Genomic DNA, 12,770 nt, shown 5'->3' with positions numbered 1-12,770 from the left:
TCTATAGGTTATTTGCAAATCATGTATTTAGTAAAAGGAAGGGGAATTACGATTTTTAAGCTATTGCTCTCAAAATAGATATGAAATGCCTACTTTTTACTTCCATAGAGAAGTGATGGAAAGCAAAACTAACATCTCTGCTTGGGGATAGAAAGACCTGACGGATGTCCTTGCATCTATTTGTTGTTGAAGTCTATAATAAGCTTGCAACTTTGCTGCCCAAGGACCCTCCGGCAATTTAAGGTCATATTATCAGGAATGATGAACATAGTTCCATTAATTTTCCATATCATTTTTTTTGTTCACTCTGGCAGGTGCCTCTGGCATTTTGCATATCTGGTTCCTAAGGTATTCTTGTACTACATTATAACATAATAATGTTAATTATTGTTGTTATTGTTAATTGTCAATTAGACATTACTGGATTTTAAGTGTAGCATCCACTTAGAACCTGTGCAATATTCAAGTGCATTTTAGAAAAGTGGAAAAAAAATCTCACTCACTCACAATATATTTCACAATCTGATTGATGAATTGATATTTGTCCTGATTACGAGCACCAATGGCACTTTGAGAGCAAATGGCCCTGGTAGAGCAATGCAGAGATGCAGTTCCATCATTGGGGACAAATAGGGCTTTTAAAAGCAGAATAACAGCTGTATGCAGTAATGCTAAGAGAATATTTCTGCCTTGCTCAGCACTATTAAGCCTGTAGGATTTCATTGGATAGCAGCCATAACATAATTTAAATACCATGTCATATTATAGATAACATGATGTAGTCAGGGCTTTCCAATATTTCTTCAAAATTGTTGGGAACCTCTTAAAACTTTGTCAGTGCAAATATTGAAAGACAGTTTTAAGAAAAGTCTGCCTACTACTCAGTGTGCAGCTTTAATGAAATATTGGCCTTAGGGAACAGTTGACTGTAGGGATATTCAATCTTACTTGTTTGAATTAACAGCTCTAATGCAGTGTTTCTCAGCCCTGGCAGCTTTAACATGTGAACTTCAACTCCCAGAATTCCCTAGCTAGTATGCTGGCTGGGGAACTCTGGAAGTTGAAGTTTAGACTATTAAGTTGCTAAGGTTGAGAAACACTTCTCTAATGCATCCAGAATCCATTGCAGTGGATGCTGGACATACATTGGTTCTTTAGCTGATACAAAGGAATTCTTCAAAGTAGATCTGTAAACTTCCTGCCTCCAGCCTATAGACATTAATTTTTAGAGCTGTAAAATGTATCTTTCCACTTTATTCAATGTCATTTACAACTGTGCACATAATGTTTAGATTTCAAAATCTGACTTTGACAAGTTAGGATTTGCTAATTTTTCTCAGAACTGAATCTATGGCAGAGTTTAAAAACCCGTAGTTTAATTTAATCTATAGGAAATTCAGTGGTAGTTTTACTTAAGGAACAAACCAACCAACCAACCAAACAATACTTTTAAATATCTTTGCATGACATTAGCAGTCCTTATAAACTAATTCTTTATTATTTCAAACAACATTAGGAAAATAAAAGAAAAAAAAAGGATTCACACACATGGATTAACAATAAACTATAACTTTAAAATTAAATGAGAAAGGAGAAATGAGTACAAGCATGCCTGCACATATACATACACACTCTTTATGGTTTTCCTTTTCACAGTAAACTACTTTATAAATAAATAAATAAATAACTTTATTGTCATTGTACGTGTATACACAGTATACCCATACAACGAAATTCACTTAACATTCAAAGACCAGTCCAACACACATAACAATCCCCAAACACACTCCCACCCACCACAATTCTCCACCCCTAAACCACCCAAACATCCATACAACAGACCAAGTAATACTGTCCAACAACTCACTGATGGTGGCCCTTTAGTTCATTGTTGAGTGCAATTATAGCTCTGGGATAAAAATTATTCAGAAAATGTGTGGTCCGAGTTTTAATTGTTTTGTATCTTCTGCCAGAAGGCAACAGTCCAAAAAGATTGTAAGCAGGATGGGGAGAGTCTCTGAGAATGTTATTCAACTTTCTCAAACAGCGAGATTCAAAGATTTATGCAAAACAAGAAGGTGAAGTTCGTTGGTGAGAAAAGTAAGGTCCTGTACTTAGGAAAAACCAAGCACAAGGGTACAGAATAGGCAGTACCTGGCTCAATGGTACCTGTGAGAGGGATCTAGGAGTCCTAGTGGACCACCACTTAAGTATTAGACAGCAGTGTGCTACAGCTGATAAAAAAGCCAATGCAGACCTAGGCTGCATCAATAGGGGGATAGCATCAAGATCACAGGAAATGGTAGTACACCCCTATACTGAACTAGTGAGGCTATACTTGGAATACTACATTCTGGTCACCAAGGTACGAAAAAGATGCTGAGGCCCTAGAAAGAGTGTAGCGAAGATCAACAAAGACGATAAGAGATCTGGAGGCCAAATCATATGATGAATAGCTAAGGGAGCTAAGTATGTTTAGCCTAAAGAAGAGAAGGTGTAGGGCAGTGGTGGGTTTCAAATTTTTTTACTACCGGTTCTGTAGGTGTGGCTTGGTGGGCGTGACTTGGTGGGCGTGGCAGGGGAAGGATACTGTAAAATCTCCATTTCTTCCCGATCAGCTGGGACTTGGGAGGCAGAGAATAAATGGGGGCGGGGCCAGTACTACTGGTTCTCTGAACTACTCAAAATTTCTGCTACCGGTTCTCCAGAACTGGTCAGAGCCTGCTGAAACCCACCTCTGGCATAGGGGTGACACAATAGCTGTCTTCCAATACTTGAAGGGCTGTCACAGGGAAGAGGACATTGATTTATTTTCCATAGCACTTGAAGGGAGAACAAGAAGCAATGGGTGGAAGCTTGTCAGAAAGAGATTCAACCTGGAAATAAGGATGAATTTCCTGAAAGTGAGAACAATTATTAAATGTAACAGCTTGCCTCCTGGATTTGTAGTGCTCTGTTGCTGGAGGTTTTCAGGAAAAAACATTGGACAACAATTTGACTAGGATGGTATAATGACTCCTGCCTTGGGAGACTAGAAGACCTCCAAGGTCCTTCCAGACCTATGATTCTATGATAAAGGAGTTAGAAATAATACACCAAAGGCAGAAATAATAAAACAGCTGAAATTAGTTTATTTCTATACCAAAATATACTATACCAAGATATTCATTTCTATACCAACATATATAAATTCATCTACCTAGTACTAATTTTTCACTACTTATGTATAATTTTCAATGGTTTACCCCATCACAAACCAATCAAACTCTTGATTAAATCATACAATCTACATAACATTTGATACAAATAATTTGGTTTTCAGCCAATAGCAGCACATCATCTACATACAAAAATAGACATATATTTACATCCCAATCAATAAGCCTCTAAGGTCACCAGTCTTTCCTTATATATCAATACAAGGGAGCATCATTTTATCTTTGTCTTATTCTCTATTCAGTACTGAATCACAAAATTTTCCATATTTTTTCACACATCATACTTACTTCAGTCACCAGCTTCATACCATCTGTCAAACTTTTAAAGTATATTCGCTTTACCATACACAGTTTGTACATCAACAAATATACAATAAACATTGCCACATTGGTACATTTCTCATTAACCTACTGAAGAAATATAATTTGGGCTGATCCTCCTACTCTGAATAAGGTCAAACTGTACTTCCCACTTTTTGCTTATTATCATTTCTTCTACTTTTTTGATGAGAATTCTGTAAATAGGTACCTTCCAGTGGTGGTATCCAACCAGTTCTGTCTGGTTCGGGCGAACCGGTAGTGGTGGCAGTGGGAGGCTCTGCCCACCCACCCGGATGTAACCATGTCTCATTTTTGACACTGCGCATGCGCGGAAGGCCCTGCACATGGATGGAGGTGTCCCATTTTTGACACTCTGCACATTTGCAAACTGGTAGTGAAGGTAAGTGAATACCACCCCTGGTACCTTCCCAGGCACACTCAGCAAACAATTCCTTCTTGCATTAGCGGAACGCTAATGGCATTTTTCCAGACAGGTTGCCAAATCAATTATAGTTTCAGATTTATATCCATTTCTTTGCTATAATGTATGCACAGGGGTCCACAATCCCCCAGTCTGTAGACCGGCACCGGTCCGCAGCATGCCAGAAACTGGGCTGCGTAAACAAGCAAAGCCCCATCCAGGGAATGCAGGTAGCACATAAAATCACGCCTCCTTTGGTCTGTGGAAAAACCTGTCTTCTTGGAACCGGTCCCTGGTGCCCAAAGGTTTGGGACCACTGCACTAGATTTATGTTTAGGTCACATATCCAAAACACATCATTTTGTAAGCAGATATCTCACTAAATACTATTCTCATTCAGTCTACACCTTTAATTTAGTTTGTTCACTCATGCTCTGTACAATTACTCCTATTGCCTTCCAAATGGCAGTTTTACCATATGTCATGGTCTTCACCAAATGGGTCCATATATATTAACCCTGCTGCATTATAGTTTTGATCAGTTGGGTCTCTTACATAAAACAATTTAGTAGAGTAGAATAGCGTAGAGTAGCAGAGCGGAGCAGAGCGGAGCAGAGCAGAGTAGAGTAGAATAGGATTCTTTATTGGCCAAGTGTGATTCGACACACAAGAGATTTTTCTTCATTGTATAAACTCTCAGTGTACATGCAAGCAACAAGTGATAAATCATGATCATAACAATAAAATGGATTTATAAATCATAATTTAAATTAATTTTTAAATATAATTTAGTATTTGCTATAGCTACTCATTCTATTAGGCTCTGGGCAGCTTACAAAATCCAGAAACAATAAAAAAAATAAATACACCTAAGCACACATATATAGGCAGCCTGATCCAAAACAATCAAATGATAAACCATACCATACAGGTATAACAGATGCTCCACAAAAACCTCACTAAATCCATTAACTTCAAGTCTAGTTAACAGAGCCAGATTTTAAGGGCTTTTTGAAACCCCTGGAAAGTGGGCACCATTCATATCTCTGGGGAGCTGCTGGAGGTAGGGGGACCAACAGAGAAGATCTGCCACCAGAGGACAATGTTTAATTGAGGGAACCTGGAGCAGACTATTTGTGAACTAGGTGGGCAGAGATAATTGAAGATAGGTGGTCCTCAGATAACCAAATCCTGGTTATATTTTATATTTTAGTAATATAGGGAACTAAGTTCCCAGATTTAGACTCTCCATCCCACAAGCAGCATCCCCTGCTAACGATAAGGATAGCGCACCTTAACCAATACAATGAAAGCACAAGTAAAATCTATACACGAACCTTACTCATGGGACTCTGTGTAAGCTATTATCTGTACCAGGGGTGAGTTCTACTTACCTTTACTACCGGTTCACAGCGGGGCCGCGCACGTAGAAGCATTTTGATGACGTCGGGGTCGCTGGTTTTACTACTGATTCTATAGAACCGGTGCGAACCGGGGGCAACCTACCACTGATCTGTACCTTAGACACTAACTTGCAATTGTAGTCTAGTCCCCTTAATTAGGAGGTATATGCATAGTACTGACACATATTCAAAACAGAAAAAGCAATTCCGAAGAGTTGATTAGTATCCTCTAAGAACATTTTCCTCATTTCTTCATTGAAAAACTGATTCAAATGTTTACAAACAACACATACAAAGGCTCTCTTACCATAATAAAAGCTCCCAAACAAAACAAAAACCTGCAACAATTTCTGGATTATCTTAAATTTTAATTAGTTAATTAATATATTAATCAGGGTTTTTTTTTCTTTACCTAAAATAAGCAGGAAATAAAACCCCCAAATACTTTAGGTACTAATAAATTGGAAAATTACCCAAGATGGAAACTTTCCCTAAGGTCACAATTTATTGTAGTAGCAATAAAAGAAAAAAGAGGTAAAATAAGGATAGTAACCTGAATTTATGGATAGCTGCTGTAAAAAAGAATCATCGCTTAATTTGTTTAGGTCTAAAAACCAATAGTTTAATAGACTTCACCTTCCTCTGCCAATATCCTGGTCTAATACAATATAATAATAATAAAAAACCTTTTTAGAAGCTTAAAACTTGCTTGAGTCCATATTTAGTTGAAGCCAGAAATCTGTATTGCTCAAGAGATGAATGGGATATGTAATCTTCTTCTTAGAGATTTTATTTTAATTAACTGCTGCTTCTTTTTGTATAGAGTGTATATAGTAATATGGCCTTGGATAAATGCTTCCTTGGTGTTTTGAATCAAAAGTGGTGATGCAATCAATTTCCTGTTCACATGAGAAAATTCAATTACTTGGTGTTCTATCTTAATAAAATCTTTATTACTCAACAAAGGTAATTCAGAGACCATTTAAAATATGCATTTAACTTTTTTTTTTTGTCTGTATTGTATAAACTTCACAGTGTAAGGGCTGAAGCTGGTGAAGTAGAAACCAGCACTTCTGGGGCTAGGCAGAATCATTATGAAAACACTGATGTGTCCCAAGAGAAGACCATAAATAGAATGGTCAAATTTTCACTTACTCGAAAAGATGAAGGGGAATATAATCTATTTGTCTGTCTGTCTTGACTGCTTGTCTGTCCTGCCAGCCAGCCAGCCAGCCAGCCAGCCAGCCAGCCAGCCAGCCAGCCAGCATAAACCCGTGGAATGACTTGCCTTCAGAAGTTGTGAGGGCTCCATCATTGGAGGCTTTTAAAAAGTGACTAGACAGCCACTGTCTATATAGGGTCTCCTGTTTGTGCAGGGGAGTATATTAGAAGACCATCATGGTCCCTTCCAACTCTCTTATTCTGTTCTTTTCTGCACCACAGCTAAATTTCTGTGTTCTGCAGTGGACAGATTTTTTGTCTGGCCAACCACTATATGATCGTTGTATTTTGTGCAAGATAGCCATGCGGATTTTTGCTGTAAGTAAGTTCCTGAATATAAACAAATGAGGTTTATTATTGTGCTTGGTTAAAGTCTGGCTTTATAGGACAGTGTTCCTGCAATAGTAGCATCAATGTCATACTTACATACATTCTGTGTCTGTGTACATGTGAATGTGATCTTTAGCATGAAGTACCACAAAATAATTTAGACAAAATGACAGCTGTGGACAGAAAAACAAAACCTCTGTTCATTTTGGGAAGGAATAGTAGACCATCAGATATACATTAAATTAAATTTGCATCTACAATATCTCTCCCTCTCTCCCTCCCTCCCTCTCTTTCCCTCTGTCTTTCTGTTAATCTGCCAATCTGCCAATCTAACAATAAGTATTAAAATGCCAGACTTCATCTCATACTCCTTCCCCCCCCCATTGCATATATGTGCATTAGATTGCACTGTACTGGATTTGCAAAGGGTGGAACAACTGCATCCAACCAAAAGGTGTTTGCAAATTGTTTCCCATTGTCCCGGAAAGAAGCATTGACTGAGCTGCTCTAAGCCTCTGTTTTAGTCTAATCAACATCTTATACTGCAAATGCCTAGAAAATAGAATGAACGAGATGCTTATCAAATGTGCAGATGACACCAAGCTGCAGGAGTTGATTAATAGCTTAGAAAATATAAATGAAAGTTTGAAATGACTTGAACATGGAGCAAAATCCAACAGGATCATGTTGTGCTCTGACAAATGTAAATTGCATCTGGGTAAGAAAAATCAAATACATGGGCAACGGCAGTCAGATTTTGTTGGGTGTCAGTGCATGTGAGAAAGATTTAGCTTATAGTGGACTACTAGTTAAACATAAGAAAGTAGTGGAATTCAGTGCAATTTGGGGCTGCATTAACAGAAGCATTCAATCACAGTCACAGGAGGTGATGGTTCTATTTTCCTCACCATTGGTCAGGAATATTGTACCCAGTTTTGAGTCATCACCCTTTAAAAGGTATATGCTAAAACTGGAATGAGTTCAGGGAAGAGGATCCAGGACACTAAAGATGTGAAAGCTAAGACCTGTAAGAATAGGTTAAAGGAAGTGAGCATGCTAGCTTGTAAGAGAGAAATTGAGAGGGAGACAATAGCAACAGCAGTCTACAAAAATCTAGAAGGTTATCATGTGGAAGAGAAAATAGAGTAGATCTGTACTAAAATTGAAATCAAGACAAGGACCAGCAGCTTCAATTTAAAAGAAAGGAGATTATAAACCTACAGACTAAAACTGCAAATCCTCCTACATGTTTAAAATCACAGTACCAATAATATACAACTCACATATCTTGTCTTCCTAGAAGTGATTTAATTTCCTATTTTAAAAGTGAAATAACACTTGTTTACACATGAAAGAGGATCCCAATTCCTTAACATTCCTTGTTATAAAAGAAACTGCCACAGGAATGAATAAATATTTGCAATAGAGAACAAGGGGAAAAGCATGTCCCTTTTGATACTGACTTGATGACATATAATCATATACATGACATATAATCAATTCCTATTTTAGTTTGATAGATAGACAGAGAGCTACCCCAAGTTCCAAATGTGAAAAATTTAAAAATATGGAAGAGAAGTATGGTGAGTGGTAACGACTGAAATAAAACATGTACTTTCACATTTGTGGTACATAATTATTGCATGAATCCCTAATATTTACCCTATTCACAAACTGGTAGTTGTTACTTCCTGAGCCAAAAAATGAAAGATAGGATTCACAGAAAGAACTGGCATACTCACCCACCCACTCACTCACCCTAAACACACAGATAAAACCAGATGTGAAAAGAATAGAAAGAAGAAGGGAGTGCAGAAAAGAGAGAAACCGCAGCTACTTTAAATGCTGCAATTTATAAACTTTTCCAGATAGTTTCTAGAATGATTCATGAAACAGAAAAGTATTGAGATTCAGACTTAAAATTCAAAAAATTGGGAACAAATAGGTATAACAGCGATACATTCTATTCCAATTGTCCCCAAGACATTTAGCCGAAAGATACAGTAAAGTACAAAGGAAGTTTTCAACCTTCACAGGGCCGTAAATGGATTTCTGGACAGAAACTGATGATCTGGAAACCCGATAAAGAATGATACCAAAACATGGTAAAACTAATAAAGATACAATTCTTGCAACACCTAGCCTTTTTCTGTGAGGATTTATTTCTCCACCCGCCTACCCTTCATTTGAATGGAGTGCAATCTCTTCAGCAAATCATTTTCTGTGGCAAATCTGAGCAACCTCATGGTAAATGGTTGAGATTTATCAGCACTATGAATAAGAGAAAGAAAAATAAGTCCCCTAGATCTCTATTAATATCTTGTAATGAATACAATACCTGCTAAAATTTCCATAAAAGAGAACAGAATGGCTTGTCTTCATTTGTTCTGTAAGTCTGGCCATTTGTAAATGGGACTCGCGAGGTTGATTCTAAGCACATTATGTATCCATTACTTATCGTGACAACCTGCAATATATCAGCTATAGTTGTAGCAACAGATTCTACATGATCTTCCAAGTGAGAGAGTCTACTCTTAGCCGTTTCCAAGGTAGTGTTTATAGTGCAATAGTAATAATAACTTTTATAACCTCCAACATCACCTAAATATATCTAGCATCCTTTCCAGTCACTACTGTAGGACTTGGAGGAAGGAGATGGGGGCAGAACTGTCAAGCAGGCAAGAGACAGCCTTTTCTGATAGCCAAATGAAAAACAACTATGTACTTGCAATAAACATAATGTGACAAATTGATATCCATAAAAATAACCTAGTGCGATTGCTTGTAAACTGATGACTATTTAAGTTACTAATTCAAATGCTGTATATTGTATATTTCCTTATCTTTCTTTTATGTATATGTGAAGGGTGGGGTTAAGAATTTAAGAATTTAAATTTAAGAATTTAAATTCTTAAATTCTGGATTATTCTCCTTTCAGTGTAAAAGATACAGTAGATAATTCTGAAGAGAAAAAGCTTGCCCAAAATATGTCAAAAGATTTTCAATTTTTTAAAAAGTGATTTCTCAAACAGAATTAACTAATACTCTGACATTTTTCCCTCATTAATGATAATAAATCTGCTGATTTCTTGGGAAGTAAATATATTTTGTACAAGGGCATGTTCCCACGGAAATGTATTCATTATGTTGCTCAGTAAACTGTAGAATATAAAACATAGTAGATCTTCTAATAGATCTTTTATGTAGATCTCAGTAGAGCAAGATAGTTTAAGGGGGAGTTACATGGAATATAACTTGCCTCTGCTACAAGACTCTCAAGATGAATAGCTTGTTTACCTGCCATGATAACTCTTCTACTTTTGTTTTTAGAAGAGTACTAGGAAATAAAGTTTGGCTAAAGTTTGGGGAAATTAGCAGGTGGATCATACTTTCCTTAATTCATACACTGCCAGAAATGTATATATGTCTCGAGATAATACCATTTCCTCAGATCTATGGTCTCATAATGGCCAAGACCTTTAGTAAACAAGTTGATTTCTCTCTTTCCCCTTTTCAAGTTTCTTTCAAGCTTCAAGTAGATCACAGGAGAGCAAGATTGTTTAAGGGGGAGTTATATGGAATGTACAGCTCAGCTTTCAAATGATGGGAAATGAACATGGCATTCAGAAATGGAGGGCTTTTGATCTGTCCCTTCAACCAGCATCCTTCATCTTTAATATTAGGGTCAACTCTGGTGTTTCAGAAAACAATTGGGGTAAGAAATGTGTTCTTCATGCTTGCAAAGAAAGGGTTAAATGAATTGGGAAACTCATAGAAGGAAATGTCTTTTGTGTTGGAGGTGACCTTTCTTGCACAATGAAAGCTACAATGCTTTTTGTGTGTGAAATTGGAACTAGGAATCTCTTAAAAGCCTCCACTAAAGTGAACAACAGTCATTATGAAAGAGATACAAAAGCTGCACATTAAAAAGAAACAAGAATTATAAGTAATCTCTTGTTCCCATCAAAGAGTTTTTTCTCCCTCTTGCCACAAGTGATGTTAAAATCTTGTCTCTTTTCAATTCTAGAAAATCCACACACACATCGTAAAACTGGGAGGCAGATTGTCAGCTCTGGGAAAGCCGTTTTTCAGAGTTCTAGAGAGTTAAAATAGATTATTTATTATTATTATTTTATTAAATTTCTATATCACCCTTCTCCTGCTGGACTCAGGGAGATGAACAGCCAAGAATAAAAAAACATCAGTACAAAATTTAAAATTATTAAAAGAATTAAACAAATTTTGGCCCAGATTAAATGATGGTCTTCTATGGAGATTCCACAAGTGTAGATAAATCTGAGAGAGAGAGAGAGAAAGAGAGAGAGAGAGAGAGAGAGAGGGAGGGAGGGAGAGAGAGAGAGAGATTCTCGTCTGACATGTGAAAACGGTCACTGTGAGACAAAAGAGTTTGTATACAGTATATTCTAAATAATTCAGTTATTTTTAAAGGTTTTCTCAAAGAATAACTCAAAAGCCTATTCCAATCACATATCAAAATAGCTCACATTTTAAAGGGCCTAAATCACTTCTCCATGTTCTTGTTGTAAGCATTGTTTAGCAAACAATCAACTGAGGTTTCCCAGACATGGACATGCCTGTTGGATATTAGGAATCCCCAATTCATTTAATAGATTACAGTTAATTTTCCAAGGGTATTCAAGTGGAACAATCCACATTTTGATTGTTTTCTATTCCTAATGGAGCAACTAAGGTACTAAAGGTACTAGGCATAGTCATGTTTTATGTTTATAAAATCCTTTGCATATTTAAATTCTCACTTATTAATATATGAAATATCTTGCCAGATTTCAGTGCCAAGTTAAAAGAAAATTAGTGTCTAAATCTTATGTTCTGTAATGCTCTCATATACGTATTTATAGGTTTTCTATTTAGAGCTCATAATGGGACTAACACTATTATTTTATTGATTTATTTAATTAGTGTGAACTCATTTTTGCCCACAGGATTATTCTATTAACAGAATAAAACAGTGTTAAAATGCTGTAACAATCACGCTATTTTGCTGTGACAAATGAGAAAAAATGAGGTTATTGGGTCACAGCTAAATGATTCTAGACAGTAGAGTTCCAGATGCTTCAAAAAAAAGACTTAGTGTGGAATCATTGTTTCCCTGTTGTGGATGATACCTGAAGCTAAACCTTTGTGTAACATTCAGACCATTTGTAAATGGATTTGTTCAGTGTTATTTGTAAATGGTGTGGTTGTCAAGACAATCTTATGCAATAGAGAAAATGCAATAAAACAAACAGATTCTGCAAGAATGCTTCAACTACAGTGACACTTCAGAGTTTGCAGCTAAGTTTTAGCCATATTGCTATTGTCATTTCTAAAGTTTAGCAATTTAGGCAAGGGACCATACCATATGTTTTAATGCTGCCTTGGTTTCCCTAAAAACAAAACATTCTTATTTTAACTATCAGTAACAACTAATGCTATGGCATACCATAGCCATAAGCAAATTAGAATAGAGAAAGCTTTCACATTTATTCAAGATGTGTACTTTAATTTTACATATCAAATATTGAAATGTCTTATAGAACATGTAAGATCTCATTTGGCTGCTTGTATTTCTGGTCTTAAAATGTTAAATATATTCATTTATGTATTTTATTCATTAAATTTATATGTCGCCCTTCTCATTCTGAAAAATGACTTATAGCTTTATAATGTTATAAACTACATGCTGTAGACTGCAGGAAAAGTATCTTTGGATTTCTGACAAACCATATTTCTCAGTCTCAATCATATTTGTTTCAAAGACATGAGTTACTTTGGGCCACTCTATTGATGAACTGATGAAAAGTGCCATCTAAAATTACAATGGCTTATTTCAGA

The 12,770-nt window shown here is 36.4% G+C and overlaps 1 long non-coding RNA gene across 1 annotated transcript in view; it reads right to left on the bottom strand.

The window, feature by feature from the left end:
* Nucleotides 1-2,811: 2,811 nt before the first annotated feature.
* The window catches only part of LOC117660578 (uncharacterized), a 113,608-nt gene continuing 103,649 nt past the window's right edge, over nt 2,812-12,770 (bottom strand). Inside the window, exon 3 of the long non-coding RNA XR_004589709.3 lies at nt 2,812-2,897. This is a non-coding gene — a long non-coding RNA (uncharacterized LOC117660578). The remainder of the gene's footprint in view (nt 2,898-12,770) is intronic.

Source organism: Pantherophis guttatus, chromosome 2 (genome assembly GCF_059756535.1).
Source record: "Pantherophis guttatus breed Tessera chromosome 2, ASM5975653v1, whole genome shotgun sequence".
NCBI lineage: Eukaryota > Metazoa > Chordata > Lepidosauria > Squamata > Colubridae > Pantherophis > Pantherophis guttatus.
This window is presented reverse-complemented; position numbering and strand designations above follow the sequence as displayed.